This window comes from Rhinolophus sinicus, linkage group LG05, assembly GCF_036562045.2.
Source record: "Rhinolophus sinicus isolate RSC01 linkage group LG05, ASM3656204v1, whole genome shotgun sequence".
Lineage (NCBI taxonomy): Eukaryota > Metazoa > Chordata > Mammalia > Chiroptera > Rhinolophidae > Rhinolophus > Rhinolophus sinicus.
Genome location: NC_133755.1, coordinates 123,763,740 through 123,788,568, shown reverse-complemented (window position 1 = coordinate 123,788,568; position 24,829 = coordinate 123,763,740). Strand labels below are relative to the sequence as shown.

Below are 24,829 nucleotides of genomic sequence, written 5' to 3'. Positions count from 1 at the left end.
AATGCTGTATATTATTTCTATACATAAATAAGTCTGCTAGTAATAGAATCTTCCTCTCACCAGTCATGAGTACTCTTTCCTATATAACTCCAAGGTTTTCTGTCCTGGGGATCATTCTGGTTACATTCAGAACAATAGATATTTTGTTTCAGTTCCTTTTTCCTAGGGAGCCAAATCTCATTAAGCCCCTTCCCCATTAGGACCCTTGGCGGCCAAGGCAATTACTAGAGGACAATAGGCATTACGTGCATCTATACTTCCCAGAAACGATGTCTGCATTTCGTAACCAGCAGGGCCTCCGTATGCAGTGATTATTTTTATCCTCATTGTTTTGATACCACTGATGAAATATCTTCAGATGCCAATTCCTAAGAGCCATACAATAGCAATAGTTGTCATAAGTTGGGGACCGGGAAAGAAGTTTGATCCTGCTGTCTTCTGCCAACTCCGAGTGGGGTCTCAGATTTGCTATTTGAGTTCTCTGTGGCAGCTGCTTCCCTTTGAATTTAGAGTGGCTCTTTCAACTCTGTGAATGAAGCATGGGGCCTGCAGAATCAGAAACCCAGGTCTCCTTCCTGCTGGTAACCGGTCTTCACAATTTCCTGTATTAGTCACATTCATGAGGAGCAGTGAAACTCTAAGGAAAATGTGTTGCACACAAGACACTTGATCTGCTCCATAAAATTCATACCTGTCATCATCTTTCATTCACTCCAGGAAGCCTGTCAATAGGACTGCCCTTCAAAATTGTCCCCAAATGCTCAGGACTATTGCAACTCCCTGTTAACCCACACAAAGAGAGCTAGCTACACCTGGGAGAACGGGAGAAATGTGTGCTGACATGAAAAGCAAGTCTCTCCCAGTGCCTGCAATCCCTAAGAGGTCGGTGCTACTCACTGCAGATTCGCAGAACAGATGTGCACGGTGAGGGGATGCTGCTTGGAGGCACCACCAGGCAGATGGATTCATTACACCACCTAATGGAAAGCAGTGATTTCACAGTGGCCTGAGGGAAGGAAGGTTGGAGTCGTAAAGAAGATATAGGCATTTGGGCACGTGTGCACGCAGAGCTGTGCAGATGGGGCAAATGATAGGCTGGTCCAGGTGAGGAGATGCTTGTGCTTCTCTCAGGACTGCCAAGAAAGCCCCACTGGCCTCGGGTTCACGTCCACACCCACCGCTGCATGGGAGCCAGTATGACTGGCAGCCTCCAGGTTCTGTGACCTGCAGTAATTGTTGCACATTAAACAGACCCACGTTGAAACAATGGGTGGAAATAGGCGTAAGTGGATTTAGAAGGGTACTGTGTGGTGGTATCTTGCTTCCTATCCATTACCAGCTGGTGACCTTGGGCATTTTAATTAATCTCCTAAGCCTCCATTTACTCATCCATAAAATGGAGGTAATGAAGCTACCTGTTTTATATGATTAATGGGAGGGTTAAATGTTAACATATATAAGAATCCTTAGCACTGTACCTGGTTTACGATAAACCTTAAATAAGTGTTAGCTTTCTTTGCAATTTTTCATTTTATCATTAGGCACCTAGATCATCTTAATTGCATCCCTGCTGCTTTAATAAAATTCACATCCTTTCCGTGGCTTACATAGCCCTAAATGAACTGGCCCCTGCCTGTTTCAGGCCTCACTCCTTAACACTCTTTCTTACCTACCCTGCTTGAACCATGCCAGAAATTCTTTTGTCCCTGAAACATATCAGCTCACTCTCATCTTAGGGTCTTTCTGTAGATCAGAAAACAGACCCATTTGCCATATTTGTATGCTCAACAAGAAGTGTCACAATCAATATAATGAAGCCTGAATTACAACATAGGATCGAAGAGAATATATTGATGAAAGGAAATAAACATGCTTAGTGTAAGCCACCTTGGATCTCGGTGCCTCTAAGTGGGAAACCTGTTATATAAAGTTGACAGACCAAGCATGGTGCTTAGGATCTCTCAGGCATGAAGATACATCCGAATAGCCAGCTGGTTAGCTCTACTTTGCCAATGAGAAAACTGAGATTTAGAAAGGTTAATCTTGCCAGAAACAGCTTGTAAATAGTGGAGGTGGGTTTTGAACCCAGACCTGACTTCGAGAGTTCTTCTCTTTAGCTATTACCCTCCACTGGCATAGAGGTTTTTAACATGGGTTCTCCCATTAGTTTAGGGGGTTATTAAATCTTATTCCATCCATGGAAAGAGCTTTCTAACCAGGAGGGACCATTCAGAAAGCTGATTCTGAATCCTGCACACATTGGTCTACTACAATTTGCCTCCCCAGAAAAATGTCTTAGAGGACAAGCCTGGCCCACTTCTGCCCAACATGTCCCTTGCCGCACCTGGCACTGGATCTGCTTTCCAAAAACCCCACTCCCCCGACCTGCAACAGCCTCAGCGTCTGGGCTCCAACTTTCTATCCAGAGTCCCTTCCTCTGTCTTTTCTCTATATGCTCCTTGGTACACCCTCTTTACCAAAGATCTAGTAGGTTTCCCTTGCTACGGGAGTTTGTTAGAAATGCAGAATCTCAAATCCTCTTCCTCTTCCTCTGAGTCTGAATTTGAACAAGATCCTCAGATGCTCCATAGCTCATTAAGACTTGAGAAACACTGATCTTGCCCGTTTCTGGACAAAGTCTTACCAATTCCAAAGGTAATAAATTTACCCCACTGTATCTGTCACTCTGATTTCCAAGTCCCTGCATAATCTGAACATCTGTCTCCAAAAGCCCATATCAGCATTTTTTGCAGTTCCACCTGGCCTCTGCTGCTTCTTCCTTAAGCCCAATCTTTCAACCCAGAGGCAGTTGGATTTTATGAATAAGAGCAAAATACTTGTAGAGATGAGGAACTATCCTTTATAACATTTAGGAGTGCTATTCACACATCAATTGACGTGAGTCTCAGTCACAGCATACTGTTGTTATTGTTGAATACTATGTCATTAGATAGATATGAATTCAGAACACTGTCCAAGGAGAATGATGATTTCCACTTAGGCAACAGACACAGCAAGCAGGAGTTAGATCATAAGTTTCTCTTGCCTACTCTGATGTTCTCTTGCTACTGATGCTTAATTGTATCCAGCCCTTGATGTTCAATGGCCAGTAGAATAATATATTTTAAAATAAAGTTAAAATGACTTGTTTTTGTTGCATGAAGACATTTCCAGAAAGGTTAATTGTATGGTTCAAAACTGAAATTGGAATTCACAACTTAATTTCTTAACCCTGAACATGTACACGGTCTACAAGTAGTATTAGTAATAATGATAACAATAATAATAATAATAATAGCAATTCAAGAATTGAAGTCATAATTTCTTTACAAGTGTTATTGCCAGATATTGAGAACCAGGTATTTTCATTTTTATCTTCCAGGAAACTAAGTACAGCCAATATGGTGATCATGACTGAACCTCAGTAATCACTCAGCCAGTCAAACCACTGTCCCCTCACCCAACACATACACAGTGATATTAAATTTGGGTTCGCTGTTAAATAGGCTAAAAATAAGAATAACTTCAATCAAATGAAACCACATCAGAGAGTTCACACTGAAAAAGTCACTTTCAGAAAAGGAATGCACTGAAAGGTCAGATGGAAGTTTCTCCTTTCCAACCCCCAAATACATAAACATATACTTCCAATAGAGAAGCTAGGCTCTTCAAGAAGGTGGCTGTGGGTAAGAGTTACCACTTCTCTGGCCTATAGAAACTGATTTAAGAAGAAACATGAAAATAAGTGCAAGGATTCAGGGAGGTGGGAGTTAGGTGATTTTTCACCCTCTGAGGTCAAGTGTAGAGAACAGAATTTATTCCCTATGTACACCTGAAGTCAACTTTTTAAAGTAGGAAAAAAAGGGAGGGCTTGTTTGAATTGACTCTCTGCCCCTGCACGATTTTTCTGTTCTCTGTTTGCATAATCTATCCAAGTTAACCTCTCATCACTCCAAAGAGAAGAATTAGACAATATCTTCTCTAACACAGCCGCTAATAATCAGAAAGTCCACATTTTTCTAATGCTCATTCACTTTCCCTTGGCAATTTGACTCTGTTAATAAAGCTCAGGCAATAAAATTGTACTTTGAGGTAAATATTAAACTAGATCAACCCACGAGTGGGCAGCCATTCCTTTCCAGGAAATGAAGTGAATAATTAGAAAAATGGAGAAACATTTTCCATAGCCCTTGCTTCCTGTTTTCTCTTCTATTTAATTTCCTGATGCAAAGTGTTTTTTATGATGTTAGTTCTTAATAAGGAGCCTTATCTCTTGCCCTGAAATAACTGACCAGGTGAAGGGAGTTCTCTGTTTTAATTCTGCCTCTTGGAATGTTGCTTTTGTCTCCTTCCCTTTTTTCCATTCTCTTTTTTCAAAGGAGTTGACCGAACATCTCAGATTCATTATGTTAATATAGAGCAATAAGAGTATGTGTTCAAATTGTTTCATTCTGTCACCTTAAATGAAAATCCTATCCAATAAACGTTTTCAAATGGTCATTTACCTATAATTTAACATTAAAAGCATTAAATATAAGATTAACCCGAATAAGGTCTACAGAGAAAAAAGCACCAGCTTATTCATAGTAGTCTGTCCTATTTCTTATTCCGGCTGAACATTCATTGCCTTTCCCCATCTTCCTCCTCAATTTTTCCATCTCCACAGGATGGATATTAACTCTGAATGTGTGAGGAAACAGACTTAGGTGTTTTATTTTTGTAACTTTACACTAACCTAACAATACAACTTACAGCATTTACAAGGAGCCCTCCGTGTTCTATTCAATGGTAGTTCTTCTGCTCTGAGTAGCAGTACCAGATGTTATGTTTCCCACGAGCCTTTGATTAACACAGCACCAGTGCCCCAAACAGAAACTGAAAAAGCAGCAAAGATATCAAGCTTGTTTTTTTTCCAGCACTGACTTCATGCTGGTCTAGCAGTAAAGAACAGATAGAAATTCCACAGAGAAGTTGTTGGCTATCAACACCTGGCTGGTTCTCTGAGCCTGATCTGAGTTTTCCACTTGAGAGCTTGTAAGCGTTCCAAACGTAAGGTGATACCTAAAGCACTCTGTCCAGTGGCCTGTGCTCTGAAAGAGGACTGGCCTTTAGGAGCTTTACCTTTCCAAATGAAGCTGGAGCTAGAGGTCTTGGAGGAGCCAAGGCGGTGCTGAGAAAAAGCCTTGTCTGAGGTATGTCAGGAAAGAAACCTGAAATGGCCTAGAGAGCATCAAGAATCCCTCTTGCTGTTTCAGAATGAGGAAATGTTGGAAACTCCAATGCTGTCTGATTTGGGGGCTGGAAAGTCCTGATTATAGATACCAACACAAGGACGAAATAATCTGACTGTTCAAGACAAGCTTTGGGTGAATTCAGACTTCAGCACTACTTTTTCCATAATTCAACCTGTAATTATTTTGTATTTGATTCCACTTTACAAAGAAGAGGAGTTGGGGATTTGAAAAATCGTCCCTTCAAGCTCTGCAGTATAAAACAAAGCCACATGCTTTACTAAAATACATAAAACCAAGACCATTCAAAGTGCAAGCCTTGTCTCCAGGTTATAATCTGCTTTTGCTTGTCTACCTGTTCCTGGGCCCAAGCCCTTCGTGCCTGTTACAAAGCACTGATGGAGAGTAAGTATGCTCGTCTGAGGACAGCGAGGCCAGGACCAGTCCAAGGCCAGGGAAACAAAAGATGTGAAGAACAGGAAAGACAGATGCCCAATGTTAAAGCATCTGATCGTACTCAGTGGACAGCCATGATTTTACGCACAGGGCTTTAAAGTAATAATTAAACTTGTGTTACTGCAGCTCTCTAACATCAACCCCTTCATCTGTACTAAATCAGATCAGTTGTCTCCTGAACTCAGCACCATTGATTGCTGTTTTCCTCTGTTACACGCTCTCCCATCCCCCTCCAAGTGTTTCCACTTCTTCCTTTGCTTCACATGTTTTTCCTGTTCCAAGGCCAAAACTTATTACACTAAAATTGAACTACTGCACTACTGTCCTGGTTTGTCTGCCTGCCTTCAGTCTTTTTCTTTATCCAATCCATCCTGCATCCCTCATTGAGCTATTTTCTTACAACTCCATTTTCTCATCATGGGAGCTCCATGGATAAGCACAGCAATGGCTTCCTATTGTCCACTGTCTAGGGCTCAAGAATCCTCCTCCATCTGGCTCGCTCATCATTCCTATGGCATCTTTCCCCACCACTCCCTTTGGAGCAACAGCCTCCCTTTGATATTCCATAAGAATGTTTTTCTATGATAACTCGGTCATGTTAAGATTCTGAGTGGTCCCCTCTAGTGGAAAGGAGAACAAAAGGACACTTGAACAACCTGAAAGGGGCTGAGCTGGTGCCTGGAGCTGGGGAAGAGCAGCCATTACTCGGACTTATGATCCATCAGGTGTCTTTGCTCTGCAAGCAAGGGGAGAGTAGAGATACTTGCATCTGAGACTGGAAGCAGGAACTCAGTGGGCTGTTCCATTTGGGCAGAGCCCGGAGACTGAGCTTTCTGTTGGCGAGGGCAGGGACCAGACGCGAAGCCCATGGCTCCACTGCCCACAGGCTCCAGGGAAGGCAAGTCTGATGTCAGTTCAGCTGCCAACACAGAATCATGGGGACAGAGCCAAGCATCACCACCTGAACAAACTGGGGGTGAATACACTTCAGGTGAACGTCACAGATGTAGTAACTCAAGCGCCGTGACGTCTGGGAGGCCGTCTCTGACCATATGTTCTGTCTGTATGACCTCCACTGAGCTCCCGTAGCATCCCCCAGTTAGCTCCAGCATAGGTCTTCGCTCATGGAAGGCAGTTACCTGTTTTCTACCTGTCTCCTCCTTTTCTATGAGAGCTCATTGCAAGATGCCCGGTATGTGGTGCAGCTCAATAAATGAAACCAAGAGGTCCTGAAAGAAAAAGCCAAGGGATGAGTAAGGTGGAGTGGAAGCTTTTCTTATGAGCAGGACATGGTATTCCACATCTTTGCTCCACAGAGCCCAGCTCTGGATTGCTCACCAACAAGGTACCTGCTGAGTAAGTCAGGGACGATAAGCAAAAGCCATTTTCATATTCTAGTCTCTTTCATTTCTTTCTCAGATTAAATGTGAAAGTCCAATACTGTCACTACTATAAGTCTAAAGGCTTTATTTTAAAAACTAATGGTTAAAATGACACCAATCAGATTTTCACGTGGACAGCTTTAGTGCAGCTATCTGAGGTGCAGATCGATATAGCTGAACATTCTGTGTCATGGTGCCCATGACTTTGGGGCATTGGCAAGGTTGTCTGTGACTTGATTTCCAGATGGGGTTACAGCAGCTCCACAGCGGCTCTCCTAATCGGGTGCATTGCGGACGCGAGAGAGGGGCTTGCAGTTGCCTTTCTGTGCAGTTTCTCTCTGATGCTCATGTTCTCTAATGCAGAGCATGGCTTAGACTGCGGGTTGGGGAAATCTGGCCTACAGGGTCTGACTTCAAAAACGGAAAAAAAGAGAGCTCCCATTTCTGGTTTCCACTTTGGCCTTAACTAGCTCCCATTGTGCTCCATATGTCAGGACAGATGTTTCTCACTGCACAAATTTAAAACATCTGAAAATAATATTTTCCTGATTGAGCAGCCATGAGGGAGGAATGAGGCAGCACTTTCTGAGCAAAAGTTTGAGTCAGTGGTGAAGCTCAGAGGCAGCAAGCGTCACGAGGGCCAGGGCCACCACTCACCATAGCTCGTCTCAAATCCAAGAACAACCTACACGTCCACAGGGCAGGGAGCACAGCGCAGTCAGCTCCCGCACCCACCCTCCCCACAGGCCCACAGACACATTTCTCTGCCTGGGGAATAATAAGGGAAAGGAAAAAGCTTTAAAATGAAAAAGAACAAACCATTGATATATATTTCAAAAAGCAGCGTTGAAATATACATATTTTAACAGGTCAGCTTTTGTGATCATGTCTGTGTGTTTTATAAAATAGTTTTGAGGTCCTGGAGACTCTCATGTACATTGTGGGAGGAAAGGCGGAAAACCCATCCCATAAATTACCCCGATTGGCCTACATCAGGCCTGGCTAGAGACTGGGAAACAGCTCAGATGAAGTATTGCAGTTTTGCTCATGGTATGGTCATGTCATTAATTCCCTGAGAACCATGAAAGGGACTTGCTTGGCCAGGAGATGGAAGGCCTGGGATAGGAGATGTTTGGAGACTTTTGAGTCATGAAAGGGTGAAATGCAGAGAGATCTCTAGTAAAGCCCACAATAGACCAATTAATAACAGACACTGTGCCAGGGTGGCTGAGGCAGCTTCCCATGACAGACAGGCCCCGGGAGGGGGAGCTGTTCTTGGAATTCCTCATTCAGGGAACCTGCAGAGTCAGCACGCAGCCTCCTTGAAAAGCAATTTCAAGTAAGTCAAGAGGGCTGCCCAGGATCCAAAGTGGAAGAAAGCAAAAGAGAAAGAAGGGAGGGAAGGAAGACGGGAAGCAATGCAGGGATAGGCTGGGAGGAAGGTCACCCTGGGACCTGCTCCAGGTCGCACTGTTTCCTCTTTCATCTCAAGTGTCACCTGAGACGTCATATCCCCCTCCTGTACTTTAGTTTTCCTAAGATACCATATTTTTCTTATGTTCTTCCTCCCTGACTGGAACATTAACTCCATGAAAACAGGGAATAGTATTTATCTTGTTCACTGTTCCATGCCCTCTAAAATGAAGTGTCAGAAAAATTGTTCTCATTCCGGATGGACTCTCATGCCCTTGAGCTGATGATGAAGGTGTAATCCATCAGGTGCAGGCGAGGTGGCGGAAGAGGTGGGCAGCCTGGCCTGAAAGCCTGGACTTGTGCGGGGAGAGGCTACTTTCCCCAGAGGAGGCGGCGACATACAGCTCCCACAACAGTTCCAAACCTCCATGCCCTCTTGGCCGAGCTCAGACTAAATACTCACATTGTGTCATTCAATTCTCACAGCAACCCTGTGAGGCAAGCCCTATTTTTAACTTTATGTTTTACCTAAGATTACTGGGTAGCAAAGAGGTAAAGAACTAGGTCGAGCCATACGAAACTGCCATTTTTGTACATGAAAATTATCAAATCTCGGCAATATCATATGGCTTAACCTAATTGTATGACCAAAACAATAAATTTCTTAAGCGGCAGCATGCAGATGCTAATGTACATCTGTCCATCTGATTGCAGAGCCCAAGTTCAAGGGCAAAGCCATTCCTGGAGAAAGGAGACCACCGGGACCTCATGTTATTAGATCTCGTTAGAATATTTATACAGTGTGGTCTAGGAGAGAAGAGGGGATTGGAAATAATTGCCTGTGTGAGCTATAGCCATATGGTCTTCCTAAAATACTTCAATTTTAAAATGAAGGCTCCTTATTCAGCCTCAAAAAAGAATTAAATTCTGACACACGCTGCAACATGGATGTACCTTGAAGACGTTATGTCAAGTGAAACAAGCCAGACATAAGAGGACAAACAGTGCATGATTCCACTTACAGGAAGTACTTAGCGTGGTCAGATTCATGCAGACGTAGAGCAGTGTTTGCCAGGGGCTGGCAGGAGAAGAGGGAGGACGTGGAATTAGTGTTCAATGGCTGCAGAATTTCAGTTTGGGAAGATAAAAGTGTTCTGGAGATAGTTATACAACAGTGTTCATATACCTAATGCCACTGAATCGTACACTTAAAAATGGTTAAAACGATAAACTTTGTGTTGCGCTTCTTTTACCACAATGGGAAAGGAAAAAAGCAGCTCTTGCTTCCGTTTGAACTTATCCGGTTATGTTATTATTGGGTATTTTGATGCGAAAAGACAAAGACTATTATTTCATATTTATGCCTTATGACATAAAGTGTATATGTGTCCATGTTACAGGAAAAGCAAAGCGGGTCCTTGGCTTCACATAGGAAAGAATTCAAATGGGAGCCAATACAGAGTTTGAAGTAAAAGTAAGTTTAGCTGGCAGAGAGAAAGTAAGAAAACAAAGGCCACCGCATAGACAGAGTGGCGGTCTCTAATCGCTAGTGGAAGAGAGACCCCCTTCCATCCCCCAGGCTAGGGTTTATATGTGTTTTCTGCTTCCATGGAAAATTCATTGGTGGGGGAGGGGAAAAGAGATGCAAAAATAGGGCAGGTTGGTTTTTAACTCTTGTAAAGCACAAACTGTGTTTAATTTAAGTGTTTGTGTTTAAGCTCTGGACTTAACTGCAGGGATGGTCCTTGTGGAATCTCTAATCATTCAGAGAGATTGCTGTGTGTCACTGATTAATGTCTGCCTGAGTTCAGTGCCTGAGCACGTAGGTAGCAGGGCTTGGGATCTTAGTTCCCTCTGCTGCCTTAGTCCTCATGTCCCTTTCCTATATCATATACAAAGATATTTGCGTGTATGATATGCAAATACTACTACTAATAAAGATAGCAACGTTTACTGAGCACTCACCTTGTGCCAGAATCTGATTAAATGTTGTGCATATACAAGTTATGACACAAAAAAATACAGTGAATGTTTAAATGTAAAAAAATTATTACAGTAAAAAACACATTGCCATTAATCCCTCTCAAAATACTCCCCCTCACTTCTAACACTCTTATCTCATCATTCTTGCCACTTTCTGAAGCAGTCCTGGTAGTTCTCTTTTCGTGAGTGTCTTTAGTTGCGCTGTCGTGGCTGCCTCAATATCCTGAATTGATTCAAAACGTTTTCCTTTCATGGTCATTTTGACTTTGAGGAAGAGCCAGAGGTCACATGGTGCCAGATCCGGTGAATTATGTGTCCACACCATAATATTTTTATTTGACAGAAATTGCCATACCGGAAGCGATGTGTGACATGGAGCATTGTCATGATGGAGGATGAAATAAAGACACTTATAAAAGAGGACTTCCAGAACTGCTTCAGAAGGTGGCAAGAATGATGGGATAAGTGTGTTTGAAGTGAGGGGGAGTATTTTGAGGGGGATTAATGGCAATGTGTCTTTTACTATAATAAATTTTTTTAATTTAAATAAACATTCAGTGTATCTTTTGATCACACCTCTGTATCAACACAATCAAAGTTCACAAGAGCCCTACAAAACAGGTACTTTGATGACCTCCATTTTGTTTCATATACTCCCCCTTGTAATGCATATACATGTTAGAATGCAGTCACCTTTTTTCCCTACAATGTGGGGATATCCTAGAGAGCTCCAAGAACAAAAGGCAATATTGAAAACTGATTAGAAACAGAGGCTTGGAACAACCCCTGATTCAGGTGGTCAATAATTTTTTAAGTGAATAACCACATGACCCAAGAAGAGTTCCTCAGGTTTTCTGATTATATTCCTTAATGCATGTGTCACCAGAACTTTAAATATGGGGAAATGAGAGAAAACAAAACAGAAAACAGCACAGTAAAAATTGCTGCCAAAATGCATTCTGATATTTTTGCTAAGTAGAAACATGACTAAATATAGCGTGCAAAAGCTGGCTATATTTAAAAATGGCCCCTTTTTGTTTGTTTCACCCAAGGTGTAGTATCACAAGAAGGTCTCAGACTTTTCAGTTGAAGGAAATTTCACGCAGTGGTTTTATGTAGTCTCGCTGTTGTTTCTGTGGGTAATATTACCTCCCCCTCGCTACTCTCAGCCTAAGCTTATTAGAAGCAGGAATCTCTATAGTTTGACCACAGGATATTTTTAGTTCCTTCTGACAGGATTGGAACTGGGTGTGGGATAGTCAGCTAACAGTTCTCTCTAATTGTCGCACCTACAGCAGAGAAAGGGGGGTGGGGGTGGGGGATGATTGAAGCCCCAGTCACAATCCTCCTGGAAAAGGTGTGATGTCTGTCAGCTCCTCAAGAGTTAAGCAGCATATCTTGCACTTTTCAAAGCCCATTGTTTTGCAAGAAGTCTTAGGTGAAAACAATGAGACAAAAGCAAGCTTTGTAAAAGACAATGACATCCATTCAAATGCCTCTCATTATACTCTCCTATTTTGTAGAGCCTTGTACCCAGAATTATCCTGTTCTATTAATTAGTCTGGTATAGTCTCAAAAAAATAAAAAAATGCTTTTTTCCCCCTTAAATGTGAAGTTGGGGGTGGAGAAAAAAATTAAAGCAGAAAGGCATCCTTTTCAATTCATTCAGTCCCAGCATTCACTGGTTGATGAGATTGTTTCTAGTTGCAGCTCCTTTCAGCTCTTTATGGGGAGAGCCCAAAGATTGCCAGAAGCTCAGATTCCCAAGTGCAAGCTTGAGGTTTACAATAACTCACTTCCCTACAAATGAAATAACTCCCACAATAGAAGACAAAAGGAAATGTCCATTCCTCCTCTCTCCCTTCCTCCTTCCCTCCCTCTCTCCCTCCCTTTCTTCCTTCCCTCTTTTTTTAAAGTTGTTGCACATGATTTGTTGCAAAAATCCTGGAAATTGGGGAGAAAAACAGTTGATTAGATCTCTGGTCCATTCTGTTTCTGTCTCCTTCAACACATGCCTCAGAGATTAATTCCATCAGATCTTAAATATGGTGAAGGAAGTCATGCCCACCACGTCCGAAGGAGCGAAGCCAACAATTTATGCTATTTTGTGGTCAAGACATTTAGACTTTGGTCTGTGGTTCAACCTTATTACAGTTCAAGTTCACAGGGCTCCTAGTGTGAGGGGAATGGATGGCAGGAAGGAGATCTCTGGGCAAAGCTGATGGTGAGAGAAGAGGCTAGTGGAGGGTCTGGCCGACCACTGAGCTGAGGGTCCTGGGTGGAGGAGAGGGGAGTGATGTTTCAAGACTTCCTGGATCAGGAAGAGGGAGATCAGGGCCCATCAGACTGAGAAACTGAATGTAATGCCCTCTACAAACTGCATTGCAGGAGCAAGCATAAGCAACCTACAACAAGAAAACAGGGTAATCTACTACCACGCTCCATGTGAGAAGGTCCAGGTTGATGAGCAGCCCCTGGACCTGTCCATCATGGAGGGTAATTTCCTCCCCGTAGTTGCATCTTTTCACTTAAACAGTTAAAAGCTTGCATTTATCTATATAATCACGGTGCCCCTAGTTTCATCAACCTACAAAAATAAGAGAAGTCATATTTATAATTAGGCCTACACTACAAGGGCTTTACACCCACATTGCATCTAGCAAGAATTCCAGTCTTTTCCAGAGTAGCGCTCTCTAGGTATTCCAGAACTTCTCCAGAGCTACTTTCATGTGTTTAGGAGGTAGTCTTCATTATCATCCCCTTGCAGTGGCTGCAGAAACCCAAAACAGAGCCCTCCATCCCTGATACCATGGTCACCGGCCCACTCTGGCACCTGCTCGGGCAGCTTTCCATTGACCGGGAGCCAGAGTCCACCCTCGCCGAACTCATGGCTGAAAGTCTCAGCAGCCCTGCCATAGGCTATGACCAAGCCCTGTGTCCACAGATCCCCATGTCTCCCTGTGACCACCTCCGCCAACACAGAGCCATCCACCTTCACCAGACCCAGGGTAGGCCTTTGACAATTTTTCCAGGCCAGTGTTATTCCTGGTGGTAAGAGTGGAGGTGCTCTTTCCTGTGAATCTCCAGGGAAGAGCCACAGCACCACTGCCTGGGCCCCAAACATCACAGCATTTCGACTCAATGTCACAGCTCTTTCAGTTGCCATGTTTGCAGCTATTTCCCCAGAGCCCATGACAATAGGTGGCTGCCTCAACGAGTTGCTAGTATCTTTCCCTGGATCAGCACTTCCCGGCAAAGATACAGACCCTGGTACTGAGTCCAGCTCACCTCTTCAGACTCTGCCTTCCCTGTGGTGAACTTACTACCAAAAGCCCTGTCCTCTCCCTCAAACTTTGATCTGGGACTCTGCATGCTATCAGTCATAGTTTTATGTCTATTTCTCCTTTGTGAAGCTGAGGGGTAGGCCCCTCATCCCATGTAAATTCATGGAGCGACGGGGATATATATAAAGCCTCAAATACAAATGGCTATATTGGGGGAGAGATAATGCTTTAAGCATCTGAGCTCTAAACACTGAGTTAGGCCATATTATCCTGGTGCAAAAATAAACTGATTCAGACTCTCTTTGTGCCCACTCAGACTATGGTTATCAAATATCTGTGACTATTCATTCATCTATTTATTTATCTAATATTTATTAAACACCTATCATGTGCCTGGCACTATGCTAGGCTTTGGAAATACAAAGATGAAATAAGATAGGGTCCTTCAACTCAAAGAGAAGTCTATGGAAAAAGACAGATACATAAGTCACTTGCAATGTAATGTTGTCATATTTTCTATAATAAGCCTAGTCCATGCTATGGTGAGCAGAAGATGCCTTCTGTCTGGAAGAATCAGGGACCTCAGAGTCAGCTTTTCAGAGTAGAAGACATTTAGGCTGGGTGTTGAAGGATAAATAGGAATACCTTGGCAAGGGAAGTGTAAGGACTTCCAGAGAGAAAGAGCTGGTAATGAGCATTGGCCCAGAGGCATGGGAGTTCATTGCCTATTTAGGAAAGCATTGGAATTAGGTGTGGTTGGCACACTTGGGGAAAGAGAGACTGGAATATCAGGAAATGAAGCTGATCAGATGCACTGGAACAGCTCACAAAGAGCTCAGTATGCATTTCTAAAAACCTGTGTCTTTGTTCAATTCGAAAAACATTTATTAGGCACTACGAGATATCTGGCATTCAGTTGGGCACTGGGCTTGGAAAAATGACTAAAGCATGGTCCCTACCCTTTAGGAGGTTAAAGCACTTGGGGAGACAAACTTACAGAGATAATTTCAACAAAATGCTAGGACAGGGATAACTACAGGGCACTCTGCGGCACACAGACTGCAGGGAGAAGGAACGGGGCATGTCTGGGGTAGGATTCCAGGAAACATTACTGCTGAAGTCTGATCTTGCGGGATGAGTGTGTATAACCCAGCCACAAACAGGGAGGGAAAACGTTTCAGGCAGAGGGAAGAAAACACAGTGAGCAACAGCATAGGGACAGCAAACAGCATAATTTATTGTTTTTATTTATTTTGGAAAAAGGAGAAGGTCAGAAGCAGCCCAGTTTGGCTGAAATATGAAGTGAGAGGCTGGACATCGCAGGAGGTAAGGATGGGGAGACAGGTAAGAGCTGGGATACCGAGGACCTGATATGCCAGACTAAGACTTTTAGACGTTGTCTCGTAGGACATCGGGAGCCATGGCAAAGCGGCCAGCAGGAGAGCGATGTGATCAGTTGTGCATGTTAGACAGTCCCTCCAGTAGCAGTGCAGGGAAGGACACATCTAGAAGCAAGGACATGAGGCTATTGCAACATCCAGGCAAGAGATGCTGAAGCCTTGAAGGAAGGGAGTGAAGGGGGAGAGGACTGGATTGTTCGCCTCCATCTGTCCTATTGAGTTCATGTCCCACTATCATGCTAAATGTGACGCTTTTGGTCCATATCTGTTGTTAGTCCCTATCCCCACTTCTAGCCCCTAGACAGAAAATTACTGCTTTAAGAATGAGTCTAGAATTCATGTTCATAGCAGCATTATTCATAATAGCCAAAGGTGGAAGTAACCCAAGTGTCCATAAACGAAGTGTGGTACATACATACAATGGAATAGTATTTAGTCTTAAAAAGGAAGGAAATTCTGACACATGCTACAATACAGATGAACCTCGAAGACATTATGCTAAGTGAATAAGCCAGACATAAAAGGGCAAACAGTATATGATTCCACTTATAAGAGGCACGTAGAGTAGTCAAATTCACACAGACAGAAAGTAGAACGGTGGTTGCCAGGGGCTGGGGGGAGAGGGGAGAATGAAGAGTTAAGATTTTAATGGGTACAGAGTTTCAAATGAGAGAGATGTAATTTTTCTGGAGATGGATGGAGGTGATGATTGCACAACAAAATGCCACCGAACTGTATACTTAAAAATGGTTTAAATGTTCCGTTTTATGTATATTTTACCACAATGTTTTAAAAAGAACATTGAAGGAAAGTAAAGCTATGCAATATTGATGGCAGGTATTGATGTTTTTCAAAAACAGAGTTCAGAGGTGGATCTGTAGGAACTGGATTCATGGAAATGAAAAAGTGTAAGAGGTAGAATGATATGTAATTGAGTAATCCAGTCCATGGCAATCTGTGGCAAAACCTTTCAAAACCAAGATTGATATAATATACTGTGAACTGTGAGAGTGAGTAACTCACAAATATGATCTTGCACCAGTTCTTTAAAAAAAGAGCGAGAAAGAGTCTAGACCAGCCCACCCTCTGTTTTCGTAAATAAAGTTTTATTGGGACCCCACCACATGCACTTGTGCTATGGATGGTCTGAGGCTGCTGCTGTCCTACTACAGCAGAGTTGAGTAATTGCCACAGAGTCTGACCTCAAAGCCAAAGCTATTTACTATCTGGTTCTCTATAGGAAAAGTTTGTGGAACGCTGTTCTAGACATTTGAATATGGACTATATATTAGATTATAGCATTGTATTAATGTGAAAACTGTGATTACTGGTGAGAATGCTCTTGTTCTTAGGAAAGGCGGGCTACAGATTTATAGGGAAACGTTCAAATGATAATATATGGACAAACAGAGATAGATGATAAAATGGTAACAGTGATTCTTGCTGAAGGATAGAAAGGTGTTAATTGTATTATTCTTGCAACTTTTCTAAAGTTTAAAATTTGTCAAAATAAGAGGAAAAAAGCATGAATCTACCTCTAGAGCTCAATTCCTTCTGTGCTTCTCTACAGCTATTTGGACACTGGAGATTTTATGACTTAATATGATTGCAGATTAGAAAAAAGTGTTCAAATCGGATAAGATTATGCCCTCTCTACCCTGTAAACAGTGTATGCATGAGTCACAACCCATTAGCTGTTGGATTCTTTCTGGAGTTAATTTCTTTTTCTTTTGAACAATTGTGTTTTGGATTCTCCACATGCTCAACAAGTAATGCCAGCAGATCTTCTTGTGGGTGGGCTATAAAAATAGCAAATGAGTGGCACAGATTTCCCTGCTTGTATTCCTATAGTCACACAGAAATGGAATGTTTCTTCTCACGTTCCACTTGCCACTCTACATCTCTACTTATCCCGGGGTTGGACCTGATTCCTATTTGCTATTTTTTGTTTTAAGATCTAAGAATTGACCCCATAGCTCACAAGCTAATTGGAGATATACAACATGTGCCCAGAAAGAGACACTTGAGAACAATTATCAAGGAACAAAAAGTTTTGCCTCAACAATTCCACACCTTGAAACATGTCCTAAAGAAATTCTCAGAGCAAGTTATGAAGTGACACGCACAAGGGTCTGCTTTGCAGTTGGTGGTGGGATAGCAAAGGTCACCTGAGAGAGAATCAGTGGGGGCAGAGAGAGGTACAATGTGGTAAATGCTCACGAGCGCTTTGCATCCTTAAGACGTGCACAGTAGGTATGTGCATAGCAACATGTGCAGAGCAAGAGACCGTGCGTGGTGATGAAAATGTGAGAAACAGTGACGCATAAGAATACAAGAGCATTTATGGAAACTAGAAGGACATGCACATGAGACACTGGTACACAGTTTACAGGAACACTGAAAGAGAAGTAATACAGATTAAATACTTTAGAATGGTTGTTCATGGAAAAGGGGACTGGGATAGAAGGGAATATATGATTTAGTTAAACATTTATAAATTCTTAAAAGAGATGAGGGCTTTGCAGCACTAATAATGACATTCAAGGAAAAGAAAAAATAACTTATAAGAAGAGCCAAGTCGCAACACACAATACGTATGTGGTGAGAGCATGAAGCCAAGAAGTAATCAGAGGGGGTCCCGGTTTATTGGGGATATCTTCCTGGAAAAGGTGACTTTTAGGCACTGTGTTTCACACTTATTCAATACTACCCCCCACTAGCACTTCTGTTAATCCCACGAAATAGCTATCACCATCACGTTAATAATGATAACACTAACCATATTTCGAACGTTCAAAATACAGTGCCAAAATAATCCTAAATAATTTACATACATTAATTAATTTAACTTCCACAGAACTTTTATGCAATAAGGATGATTATCATCCTATTTCACAGATGGGGAAACTGATATTTAGAGAGATTAATTAATTTGTCCAAGATGATATAGCTAGAAGATGGCAAAACAAGATGGATACCCAGTCCTGTTTGACTCCAAAGGCTGTGCTCTTAACATCTTCTCTGGTGATGACACATGGCACACACTCAAAAAATGCCATGACACATGGCAGACACACACCAAAACATGCTTGCTTAATGCCAAACCAGGGAAGGCAATAGTACTTTCACAGCTACCTTCCAGATTGGAAGCCACACAAGTGGCGACCAAAACAAATTCCTGTTAACATGTTTGTTACGCTAGGTAGCGCCAGCCCTGGTCCTAGGTTTGCTCGTTCATTGAACAAATTTAGATTTGATGGAGAATCTCCAGTATACCAGGCACTGTTCTAAGTGCTGACAGTACTGCAGTGAACAATTCAGGCAAGGTTCCTGCTTTCACGGAGTTGCATTCTAGTGGAGGGAGACTGAAAATTGACACAAAACATGAACAAGAAAAGTTTCTGAAAACTGCTCTGAAATGAACTGTTAGTGATAAAGTCCTAGGAAGAGAATGAAACAGGCCAAAGTGATGGGACATGTCTTGGGTGCTGCTTGCGTTGACTGACCAGGGATATACTCTCTGAGGAAGTGATGTTTTTGCTGAGATTTGAGTGACAATAGAGAGTCCACCATGAGACAGTGAGGAAAAAGAGTGTATCAGGTGAGGGATTGGATGATGCAAAGTCAAGGCAGGAACCAGCTTGGCCCATTACAGGAGCAGAGAGAGAAGGTTAGTGTGGCTGAGCGGTGGTGAGGAGAAGGGGAGCGACAGAGAGGAGATTGGAGGGAAAGGCCCAGCTTAGGTCATGATGGACTTTGACGGCTGGAGTAAGGAGCTTCACTTTCATTCTAACTGTGATGAGAAGCTGGCAAAGAGCTTTGGCAAGGGAGCGTTATGATCTGACTTCAGTTTTTAAAAGACCACTCAGTTCTGGGTGGAGAATAGATTGTAGGAGCAAGAGTGGGAGCAGAGAGCAGTTAGAAGGCTTGTTAAGGAGCCCAACCAGGTTTTTGATTCTGGCTAGAAAAGAGTACCTGGTGCTGTACTTATTCTCCTACTATAAACAGCTATAAACCCCGGACAAATATATGAACCAACTCTTTTCAGACATTGGACAGCAATTAGTGCAGAGGAGCACACGAGGAATATGTGACATTCACCATGGTTTTCTCCCTGAGAGCACTTGCCAAACTGGCACACAGAAATCAGGCCCGAGGAGCAAACAGTGGTGGTCTCATTGGGCAGAGAAAACAAGATGGAAATTTGAGGATGCCAGAATTTGAAAGGTAGGGTACTGGCAAGGATAGGACTTCTTACACAGCAAAATTTGGGTAACGAGCCCTGATGTTCTTGGTTACTTCTTGTGATAGTAAATTTTGTGCGTCAACTTGGCTGGGACAAGGTACCCAGATTTTTAGTCAAACACCAGTGTAGATATCATTGTGAAGTTTTTTTTTTTAGATGAGATTAACATTGAAATCCTGTAGACACCGAGTAAAGCAGATTATCCAATCAGTTGAAGGCCTTAAGAGACAAGAGACTGAGGAAGAGGCAAGTCTCCCTCCAGACAAGCTTCAGACTTGAGCTGCAACATCAGCTCTTCACTACCTCTCCAGCCTGCTGGCCTGCTCTGTAGGTTTTGGCCTTGCCAGTCCTTACAATCGTGTAAGTCAACTCTTCAAATAAAATCTCAATCTCTCTCTCTCTCTCTCTCTCTCTCTCTCTCTCTCTCTCTCTCTCTCTCGTGCATGTATGCGCACACACACACAGACACACACATCCTGTTGGTTCTATTTCTCTGGACAACTCTGACTAATACACCTCTTAATGTATTAGGGTAACATGTGCAGGGTGACAGATATATCTAGAAAACTACTGGTCCAACTGGAGCGGAAATATGGAAGGAACTGTTAAGGGTTTTTCACATAAAGAATGGAAATAAAAGATTATGCAAATGGTTTAACCATATGAAAGCTGTAGGAAGTTGTAGAAAAACTAATCCATAAATTTCAAAGAAAATAAAGCAAATGAAAAATTGAGGCAATTATTGTCTCTAAATAAAAGAATGTAACTTCCTGACTCAGCAGTGAACAATAGGTACATAGTCATAAAATGAAAACACTACATATGGTTTTTACTAACAACTGTAATACAAATATATGAGGGAGGTGGGAGGGAAAAGAGGCTACATGAAAACTGAAACTGTCGTCTACTATAGTAGTAAGTCAAAAGTTAATTAAGTATCAAGAGGTAGCAATACCCGCATATTTTTAAAAGGAAATATACAGGTAAATACCAAAAGGAACAGCTGAAAAAAGTATTTAATAAATTTGTCTCTGGAGAGTGGGATTGGTCTGTGTAGCGTATATGACAGTATTTTGTTATAGCCTTTTAGTATTATTTGACTTTTTAAACTACATACATGCATTGCTTTGTTAAAAGAAAACAAAACACACAACAAAACTATGATTCACCAAACCAGGAGGGACCTTGAAAGATACAGGAAGATATGACGACCGAATCATACTTTTTTCAATTTATTCACAGCCTTGAAGGCATCAGAGAAACTCCCCCTTCCTTCAAAAGTTATAGCCCCAAATTTCAGAGGATTTATTGTCCACTCAATAGGTAATTAAAAGGGTTTGAGGCCAATAATAATCCTAATTTTAAGAGAAGTTGGGGAAACTATATAGTCATAAAGCACATTTGCTTGCTATTTGGATATTTGCCAAAAAGAAAGTCATGTGTTCACAAGAACCCAAGAATCCATATTTAAAGAATTCTTAACTAGTTCAAATCACTAACTTCCAAAAGAGTTAAATTCAACTATGACAGATGAAGGTTAGCAAACACAGGGAGGAAAACTAAATGATACTGATACGAGATACAGCACTGGCTGTATATTAAGAATGACTGCTAAGATCTTGGATTACATTAGAAAGGAAAAAATAGACTAAAGTAAAATTCAACTTCACCTTTTTAAAAGAAGTGTGTACAAAAAATATAATGTGATGGAGGAAATTCCTCATGGTTCGTGTGACAATTGTGAGAAGCCAAATAGTCCTGGCATGTATCAGATGCTGACAGTGGTAACATCTGCCAGGAACTGTTGCCTTAGCCAACGCCAAGGAATAACCATAAACTGCTAGTATTTAGTATTATTTTCCTGATTCTTTTGTCTCCAACCTCACTGCCATTATTTTCTATAGTCATATTCAGTTATAGTACCTGATTTAAGGAGATTCTAGAAAATCTGAAGAAAGTTTCCAAGATAATGACAGTTTGGTAAATAATTCCTAAGAGAAAAACTAACAGATCTTGATCTATTATATCAGAAGTAAGAGAACATAAAGTTTTCTTTAGTTTGTATCCAGACCAACGAAAGAACATAGACACCTTTCATCAACGTGGAACTGGAGGTCATGAATTTTTAAATTATGCTGCATTGTCCATCTACGAATTTCCCAGACAAGGTTCCCAATGGCTAACTAATAAATTAGTCCTAATAAAATCAAACAAATTCTAAAAGAAACCAGTGTTCTCTCTCCTAAGATTATCTGTAGGTTTCTCAAGGCAGTTGGCAGCAAAATAGTAAGGTCACTTTCAAGATTTAATCTGTACCACCCAGCTCAAATATTATTAGTTTTCAAGTATTACATTTCCCTGAACAAATAGTGTGTACTTTCTTTCCAGTAACTTGGTACTAAACTCCATCTTCAAATTTAGCAATGCAAACATTAACTTTGAACTAGACAGGGGATTTCTATATTTTCCCACCTTCACTTTGATCAGAGTCCTCAATTTTATTTAATAGTATTTTAAAAATCCAGCCTCTCTAAGAAAAGAAAGAGTATTGTAGTTTCATAGAAATTTAAATTTAAAGTGTCATGCATTAGAGGCACCATTCATAAAACTATGAATTTTAGAACTTAGATATAAACATTTAACAAAGAAGGAGGAGGAGAGGGAGGATTAGGAAAAAGAAACAAACAAGACGAGAAGTATGGAGGCTTGAATTAGGATCTTGGTAGTAGAAGTGAAAGCTGAAAGCATTCAGTGTACGTTGTGGAAGTAGATGACTAGTAACGGGGAGGGTAGGAGATGATGGCAAGAGAGGAGGCAAGGATGATTCCTGCTTTTAGCTCAGGTGACTGGGGACATGGCTGCCATTTACTGGGATGTAGACTAGGGCACAGGTGTGAGGATGGGACCATTATAATTTGGAGATGCCTAATAGACTTCCTAATGAAGGTGTCAGATAGGATGTGAGATACTTGACCGGGACGTTTCTGGGTGAGGTCAGGGCCCCAGGTGCAGATTAGGGGATCAGAGACATAGACAGTATGTAAAGCCACAGGAGCCAGTGAAATTACCTAGGGTCAGAGTGTAAATAGAACAGAACTGGAGATGAGAACCTCACCCTCAGATGTGTCACAGTTTAGAGGTTTTGCAAAAAGGAGGCAGCAAATGAAACTGAAGAGGCGTGAACAGAGGGGAGGAACACAAGACTATGAATGATGTCACGGAAACCAAGAAAAGAAACTAACACATGCTGCTCGAAGATGGGGTAAAATGAGAAAAGAAAATGACCTCTTGCTTTGGCTACATGAAGGTCAGTAGGTCATTGGTGACTTTTGACCTTGCCATGAGTCAATGGAGTAGTGGGGACAAAAGGATGAATGGAGGTACAGAAGTGAAAGCTTTCAGGAAGTTTTGCTGAAACCCCAGAAAAGGTATGGTGATGAGCGGGGACAGTTAGGCCAAGAGGGTTGCTGTGTTGTTGCTGTTGTTTTTACTTTTTACCGTGAAACTTTTCTGCTTATCATGTGCAACACCAGAGAATAAGGTTATGTACCTCAGGAACTCATCACTCAGCTTCAACAGTTATCTTGCTTTTGTTGCTTGTCACCTCTCTTGCCCTATTTTTAATTTTTTGAAAAAAATAAGATATAATTTTGCACCTGAAGCTAATATAATATTGCATGTCAGCTGTCATTGGAAAAGAAATTAATTTTTAAAAAATTCCCAAACAAAAAATGAAAATGCAATTTACATATAGTAAAATTCACTTTTCGGTGTACAGTTCTATGAATTTGTGTAAGTGCATACAGCCATGTAACCACCACCACAATCAAGATGTAGAACATTTCTACCCCCCCAAACCCCCACCATACTGTCCCTCATGCCCCTTTAAGAGTCATCTCCTCTCACTTGCAGTCCCTGGCAACCACTGGTCTGCTTCTTATTACTACCTTGGTCTTTCCAGAACGTCATATAAATGGAATCATATAGTATACAACCTGTCTGCATTCTTTCACTAAGCGTAATACACATAAAATTCATCTATATTGTTGCATGTATTAGTAATTTTTTTATTGCTGTATAATATACCACTGTATGGATGGACCAGTTTGTCTATCCATTCAATAGTTGAAGGACATTTGGCTTGTTTTCAATTTTGGGCCATTATGAATAAAGCCTCTGTAAATATTTATGTAGTTTTTGGTGTGAATGTAAGTTTTCATTACTCTTGGCTAACATGTAGGAATAGGGTTTCTCAGTCTTATGGAATAAATTGAAATTTATAACAACCCACCAAACTATTTTCCAAAGTGGCTTACCATTACGTAATCCCACCCGTAATGTATAAAAGAGTTCTGGTACGTGGCAGCCTAACTTTTTTTTTAACCCATTTTAATATATGTGCTTGCAGTGGTATCACATTGTGGCTTTAATTTGCATTTCTTTAATAACTAATGATGGTGAGAATCTTTTCCAGTGCTTTATTCCCCCATCTGCATATCTTCAGTGAAGTATCTGTTCAAAGTTTTTGACCATCATTTATTTGGTTGATTGTTTTCTTATTATCAAGTTCTGAGAGTTTTCTTTTACTACATTCTGGATACAAGTCCTTTGACAGATATATGTTTTGCAAATAATTTCTCCTTATATATGGCTTATCTTTTCATTCTCTTAACAGCGTCTTTCGTAGAGAATTTTTCAATGCTGACGAAATCAAATTATTAGTATTACTTTAGTTGCCTAACCCAAGGTCACAAAGATTTGTTTCTGTGTTTTCTTCCAGAAATTGTAGACCTAAGATCCATTTTCAGTTAATTTTTGCATAAAATGTGTGGTATGGGTCAAGTTATTTTTTGTTTTTTGTGTTTTTTTGTTTTGTTTTGTTTGGCATATGATGTTCAGTTGTTTCAGCCCAATTGGTTGAAAAGACTATCTTTTCTCTATTACATTGTTTTTGTACCTTTATGAAAAATCAATTGACCATATATCGTGTGCTTATTTCTAGTTTCCCTATACTGCTGCATTGACCAATGTAGCTACAGTCCACCAATACGATACTTTCTTAATTACTGTAGCTTTATACTAAGTTTTGAAATAAGGAAGCATGGATCCTCTCTGTTCTTCTTTTTAAAATTGTTTTAGCAATTCTAATTCCTTGGTCTTTCCATGTGGGTTTTAGAATAGGCTTGTCAAATTCTGGGGGGGAAAAAAACAAACAAAAAAACTTCAGATTTTGATGGGGATTGAATTGAATCTTTACCAACCCTATCATCTATATTTGAGAACAGTTCCTGAGTGATCCAATGAGTTATAGCTTTTCTGTGACTTTTTGGAGACAGTATCATTTCCTGTATGCTGCTAGATCACTAAGGACTTGAGTCTTTTGGTAGCTGGACATAAAGGACTTCAGGTTTTTGGTAGCTGAATTCACATGCTC

General features: G+C 41.3%; 1 long non-coding RNA gene across 2 annotated transcripts in view; it reads right to left on the bottom strand.

Moving 5' to 3' along the window:
• Positions 1-5,820: 5,820 nt before the first annotated feature.
• The window catches only part of LOC109453526 (uncharacterized), a 125,938-nt gene continuing 106,929 nt past the window's right edge, over positions 5,821-24,829 (bottom strand). For both annotated transcript variants that reach the window (XR_012496672.1, XR_012496682.1), the window contains one exon: positions 5,821-6,916. This is a non-coding gene — a long non-coding RNA (uncharacterized LOC109453526). The remainder of the gene's footprint in view (positions 6,917-24,829) is intronic.